This window comes from Palaemon carinicauda, chromosome 16 (assembly GCF_036898095.1).
Source record: "Palaemon carinicauda isolate YSFRI2023 chromosome 16, ASM3689809v2, whole genome shotgun sequence".
Classification (NCBI taxonomy): domain Eukaryota; kingdom Metazoa; phylum Arthropoda; class Malacostraca; order Decapoda; family Palaemonidae; genus Palaemon; species Palaemon carinicauda.
In genome coordinates this window covers 103812300-103819248 of record NC_090740.1, presented here as the reverse complement: position 1 = coordinate 103819248, position 6949 = coordinate 103812300, and positions in this window count along the sequence as shown.

The window sequence follows — 6949 nt, the reverse complement described above, 5'->3', positions numbered from 1 at the left end:
GATCAGAGATTCGTCTCGTAGGAGGGAGATTGACGAGATACGAATTCGGGAAAGAAAAAGGGGAGCCGCTCCCAAGGCTTCCCTATCCCCCGATTCGTATGCGTGCCTGGCGCCAATCCTGGCGCCATCTGTATTCCTTGTAGCGTACACGAGGTGCTACAGATACTGTATGTAGGGAGGGGTCCTACAGCCCTTTCTTAGAAAGGCAAGGGCGGGTCCATCAGGACGACATGGCTATCTCACCCAAAAATAGATTTTTCGCTTCGCTCAAAATCCGTTTTTTGGGCTCAAGCCATGTCGTCCTGATGGAAGTGTACCAGAGCATTACTGTATCTGTGGATTCTCAGAACGTGCCGTACTCCCCGGAGATATTTATTCCCGGTCGACTAGACCTAGAGACCTAAGATGTTACCGTTATACATCTTTTCAACTAACTATAAACTATGTTAGAGCTTCCTGCCCCCTACAGGGAAGAGTCCTACTAGACTCTGGAAAGTCTCGAAGAGTACATATATCTATGTATGAATACCAGGCAAGCTAATATAGTGGTCTCGCCCTATATTAAGTAAAGCATAGTTTGTATAGAACCACTGCGTCAATATATTGACCAGTAATCCTCACAATACTTGTATTGGACAAAGGTTTATATCCGCATAGGAAGAAACTAATAAAACCGCCCTCGTCCCTTTATGGGACGGAGTCCTCCCATTAGGGGACTTACATAAACCAATGCAACATAGCTTGCAAAACAGAACAATTCTATCAGAATTATCCCAGATAAGATACATAGAATTAAAATGCTCAATTATACCAATAAATTGACACAGGTGAAAGAGACGCAAGGTTCTCAAGAACAAGTTTATTGACAGATAATAAACAGACAGGTTAACAACAAATATATATATTTATATAAAAGAGGGTAACCCGAAACTTTAAGCATAAGTATGATAGTAAACAGAACTTGTTTATCTGAAAGAAAAACCATTAAACACCACTTTAATGAGATACCAAGGTATCAAGTCATAAAAAATCTGTATTACAAATCAATCACATTAGCGTTAGAAACGCTTGGCACACATGTCTGAACTTATGCAAGGTTCACCTTTGAAAGAAGGAACAGTCTATATGGGCACTTGGTGCCCTTATTTAGTTTGTAGTACAGTATGTACCTACACACTCACCCTGGACTTAATCGTCCCAATTAAGACCACTGTTCCTCGCAGAGTTAAACAGTAGGGTTAACTACACGACCCACTGCTACCACAGATCTCTTAAGTTCCTCTACTTGCTTTGCATAGTGGCGAAAGAACACCCTGGAAGACTTCCAGCCCGTGTATGAACGGAGATGTTCAAAATCCATACAATTAAAGAAATTTAGGGATGAGGCAACTTTCCTCGGATCGTGACCTGCGGGTGTACTGTCAGGATCCGCTCTGCGAATAAAATATGTCATTTTCGCTCTGAGTTGATTCAGAGATAAATTTGAGCCTGATGTTTCTCCCCTGAATAGTTGACTACCCTTGAAGTCTGAAGTTCTACGAAGATAGACCTTTAGGCATTCTACTGGACATAGAGATGCATCTTCTTTCAGAGGGCAGATTCTCCAGGGACCCCACCTGTTGGTGGGTAACTCATTCTTGGCGAGAAACGTAGGATCCGGAAACAGGTTCAGCTCCCCCCCATCCAGGAACTGAACACGACCTGCCTCTCTCGAGAGGGCTACGATCTCACTAACCCTGGCCCCGGACGCGAGTGCAAATAGGAAAATAACTTTTTGCGTCAAATCCTTTAACGCACATTCTTCATTGCTCAACAAGGAGGCGAAATGAAGAACTTTGTCTAAAGACCATGTGATGGGCTTTGGAGGTGCTGAAGGTCTGAGCCTAGCGCAGGCTTTCGGAACTTTATTAAAGATCTCGTTACCTAGGTCGATCTGGAAGGCAAATAAAATGGGTCTCATCAAAGCCGATTTACACACTGAAATCGTGTTAGCTGCCAATCCTTGGCCATGGAGGTGGATGAAGAAAGATAAGCAGAAATCTGTTGAGATCTCCTGCGGATTCTTTGCCTTTACAAAGGCCACCCATTTTCTCCAAGATGACTCATATTGCCTTCTAGTCGATTTGCACCTGTATTCCTCTAGGAAGTCTATGCTGGCTTTCGAAATCCCGAAGCGCTTTCTCACCGCTAGGGCAGGAAACAGTTTGTTGAGGACCCTCAACAGAAGGTTGTGAGGAGGGAACAGATAAATCCTGGACCATCTGTTCCAGTCGAGGGACATTGCTTCCACTGCTTCCGCTAAGGGGTCCTCGTACGGGGACACGTACAGGGGCAACTTCTTGTTGTCTTTCGTCGCAAAGAGGTCTATTTGCAGTTCTGGGACTTGATTCAGAATGAAGGAAAATGATCCTGCGTCTAAGGACCATTCCGACTCTATCGGTGTGAACCTGGATAGAGCGTCCGCTGTCACATTGCGGACTCCTTGAAGGTGAACTGCCGACAGGTACCACTTCTTCTTTTCCGCCAATCGGAAAATGGCTAACATCACTTGGTTGAGAGGTGGTGACCTCGACCCTTGTCGATTCAAGCATCTCACAACCACCTCGCTGTCTGTCACCAATCTTATGTGGATCGAGTGACGCGGGGAGACTTTCTTTAAGGTAAGGAGCACTGCCATAGCTTCTAGAAAGTTTATATGAAAGGTCCTGAATAGCTTGGACCAAGTCCCCTGGACTTTTTTCCGATGAGAGTGACCTCCCCATCCCTCCTTTGAGGCGTCTGAGTGAATCGTCATCGACGGGGGAGGTGGCTGAAGAAGAACCGACTTCTTTAGATGTCTGGCTTGGGACCAAGGTCTGAGAAGAGTACGTAGCCGAGGCGGCACTGGTCTTCTCAGGTCTCTTCGCGCGTTTGATGCATACCTTCTCCAAACTCCGGTTGCATCCTTTAGCTGTGCTCTTAGCACTGGGTCTGTCACTGAAGCAAACTGGAGAGAGCCTAGTACCCTCTCCTGTTCGCGTCTTGATATCCTTTCGGAATCTAGAAGTCTCTTGACAGAGCCCGCTATCTCCTTCCTTTTCTTCATTGGGATGGAGAAACTGTGTGACAAAAGGTCCCAGTGGATTCCCAGCCACTGGAACTTTTGGGATGGAGAAAGTCGAGACTTTTTCTTGTTGATCTTGAAGCCTAGGTACTCTAGGAACTGGATCACCTGACTGGAAGCTTGCAAGCATTCGGTCTCGGATGCTGCCCACACCAGCCAGTCGTCCAGGTAGGCTACTACCTGAATTCCCTTTAGGCGTAATTGTTTGAGAGCTGCGCTCGCAAGCTTCGTGAAAATCCTTGGGGCTATGTTTAGCCCGAATGGCATGGCTCTGAAGGCGTACAGTTTCCGTTGTAGCCTGAACCCTAGGTAGGGGGAGAGTCGACGGCTGATTGGAATGTGCCAATAGGCGTCTGACAAGTCTATAGAGACTGAGTATGCCCTCTTGGGCAGTAAGGTCCTTATGTGTTGCAGTGTTAGCATCTTGAATTTGCAATTCACTATGCACTTGTTGAGTGGTGACAAGTCCAGAATGACTCTGAGCTTTTCCAAGTCTTTCTTGGGAACACAAAACAGCCTCCCTTGGAATTTGATGGACTTCACCTTTCGGATCACATTTTTCTCCAACAGTTCTTGAACGTACTCCTCCAAAATGGGGGTGGAGTGTTGGAAAAACCGAAGGCATGGGGGTGGAGTGCTGTACCAGCTCCAACCCAGTCCATTCTTGAGTAGGCTTTGGGCCCAGGGATCGAAGGTCCAGCGATCCCAAAATTTCATCAGTCTCCCTCCTACCGGTATCATTTCACTTGGACTGCCGTCCTGAGGTCTTGCCTCCCTGACCACGACCGCCTCTGAATCCCCTTCCCCTTGAGGGGCGCCTAGACGAGCCTCTGGCTGCTCCTCTAGGTTTTGCACGAAAGGAAGAAGACTGTCCTTCGAACGTTGGGGCGAATGTGGTTGACTGACCTGGCACCGCCTGGGGTACCCACTGAAAGGCAGTCGGGGTTTGTGCCACCATCTGGGGCACTGGAGGCAAAGGCAATTGCAGTTGCTGTTGCTGTCTATAAGGCTTGGCTGGCCGAAATGGTAGCCTAGTCTTCATATTCTTCCTCTTTGGTTGAGGACCCTCATCCGGGGAAGATTTTCTTTTGATAGCCAGGCCCCACTTCTGGAGAAGGTTTCTATTCTCCACGGCGGCCTTATCAACAACCTCTTTGACCACATCGGTAGGGAAAAGGTCTTTTCCCCAAATGTTGGAGGAGATTAACTTCCTTGGCTCGTGTCTCACCGAAGCCCCGGTGAACACGAACTCCCTGCAAGCTCTCCTTGCCTTGACGAAGCTATAAAGGTCCTTCGTCACTGTGGCTAGGTGAGACTTAGCCACTACCATGAACATTTCATGGACCTTGGGGTCACTTGCCATCGTCTCGAGAGTAGTCTGATGAGACATTGAGGCAGCCAGTCTTTCTTTTGTCTCGAACTCTCTTCGTAAAAGAGATTCGGACAGCTTGGGGAGGTCCTCGCCGAATTGCCGTCCGGCAATATCAGCCTCCAACTTTCCCACTGAGAATGTCAGATGGACATCCTTCCAGTCTTTGTGGTCCATAGGTAGAGCCAGCGACAAGGGTTTACACTCCTCCAGGGAGGGGCAAGGCTTGCCGGCCTCGACTGCCTTTAGGACAGCCGCAAACCCTTTCTGTAAAAAGGGGAAGGCTCTATCAGGAGAGGACACAAACGAAGGGAGCTTCTTGCTCAATGCAGCTACCTTCGAATTCGAGAAGCCCCTCTCTTTCATCGAGGATGAAAGTAGGGCTTGAGCCTTAGCGTGGTCCATAATAATGACCTCCTTCGGCTCTGTCTCCTCCCTTGAAGCTGGTTCTTTTCTCAGCCGGACATAGCAGTCCGGATATGATGCCTTGCTGGGCCAGAATTCTACCTCCTCTAGGGGAACTGAACCCAGCTTATCCGAGATGACGATCTTTCCAGTCGTCATCGGCATGTGCTCAGCATACCTCCATGGGTTAGTATCTGAGCATATGGGAAGGTCTTTCACATTGAGCCTTTTCCGGGGCCCATGTGATTCTGCCAGGGACTGCATACGCAGTTCCATTGCAGCCGCCTTCTCCTGATTCTCCTTCTGCATTTGTTGGATCATTCCAACAATCGAAGAGAGGGCCTGTCCCAGTTCTACTGGGAGGCCAGCTGATGTTGAGGGGATAGGCTCCGGCATCTGAACCGGAGTAGCCGACACCTCGTCGACCTCATCCTCTACGACATCCGGGGTTTGAACTTGATCCTGACCTTCTGCCAGGAGGTCTTCTTCCAAACGTTCGTCCAGGTCAGACATCCTGTCACACAACTGGATGTCTTGCATCGCATCTGCGACTTCCTCGTCCACCTGGACTTGATCTTGAAGGATCTCCTCTTGAGGCTGGGGAATCACTGCCTCAGCTGATGCCTGGGGAAAAAGATACGCCCTCATCTTCTCACTTGGAAGATAAGGGCCAGAGGTGTTCTTCTTGAAGCCCCTTACCCAAGTACGAAGCTTTTCCCTAGCTATATCCCTTGATTCCGCCGTTCTAGGGGAATCAAAAGCCTCAGTAATCAGGTTAGTGCATACAGTACATACCTGAGGGTCCCAATACTGGAGATCATCCTTGGAGACAGCGCATGCTGCGTGTCTCCTACAACACTCATGTCCGCAGAGGTTCTTGCTGCGGACATTGCAGAAAACATTTCCGCACTTCGGAGGGTCCTCCTGTAAAGAGAAGAAATTTCCATGAGTATCAAGTGAACTATGTATCACTGGATATGCATAGTATAGCATAACAATTCATAAAGGAAAGACACACACTTGTGTTTCCCTCACAACCCATTGTTGCAGCCTTCCAGATAATAAAATCAAAATGGTTTATCTCTACTAGAGTAACCAATGCAAGGTTTCCAGAGGAAACAGGTGGAGCTCACACCTAGGCAATGATTTTAAAATCCTGGATAATAGACGGGGAAGAACTCTGCTTCCTGTCTGAGGGCAACAGCAAAGGGCCGTGCAAGAAAACACAATAGTGTTAGAAGATACAGTGCTGTACCTAAACTTTTACTATAGTTTTCTTCTTACTGTATATGCTATACAGAAGAATACTAGTACAGTATAGGAGGATGTGTGCCGGCCTGCCTTTGCCGGCCGGCACACATCACAATTAGCTTTAAAGTATACTACTTAACAGCTATAGGGCGGCAGCCCTCTGGTTCAAATGCCTGTGCCGGCGGCAGCAGCTGCCGGCCAGCAACAGCCAGTGTTGGCCGGCAATGATTGCCGGCCAGCAACTACACAAGGTAGTACCCAGCTGCCGGCCACACTCTTGGTGACCGGCAGACAAGGACTGACATAAGCCGGCCGGCAAAGGTACAAGACCGATGCCAGCCGGCAGCAAAAGAACCAGAAGACTACACCTGCCCGGCAGCCGGCCTCATAGGCCGGCAGCCGGGACAGGTACAGCACTAGAAGAAAATAGAATGGATGCCGGGATAAGAGTGTACACAACCCCCCAAGCCCGGCAACCGAAAGAGTGCATATAAGGAAGGGGAGAAACTTAATTCAGGCTTCCTTGACCAATGCCGTCCGGCTCTGCCGGCAGGCATGGATGAGGGACCAAGAGAGGTCCGGGCAGCACTCGAAAACATAAGACCCTTGCCGTCCAGCATCTCTGCCGGCCGGCAATGGGCTTAGTCAATTCCACATCCCAACCTATACTAGGTCCAGAAGTAGAATGACATACAGTACAGTAATACCCCTGCCGGCCAGCTCTGCCGGCCGGCAAGGTACAGTACAGTAATGGCTAGGCCATTACGGAGATAGAGGGGGAAGGGACAAGAGGGTCCTGCCAACCTTGCTTTAGTGACAGA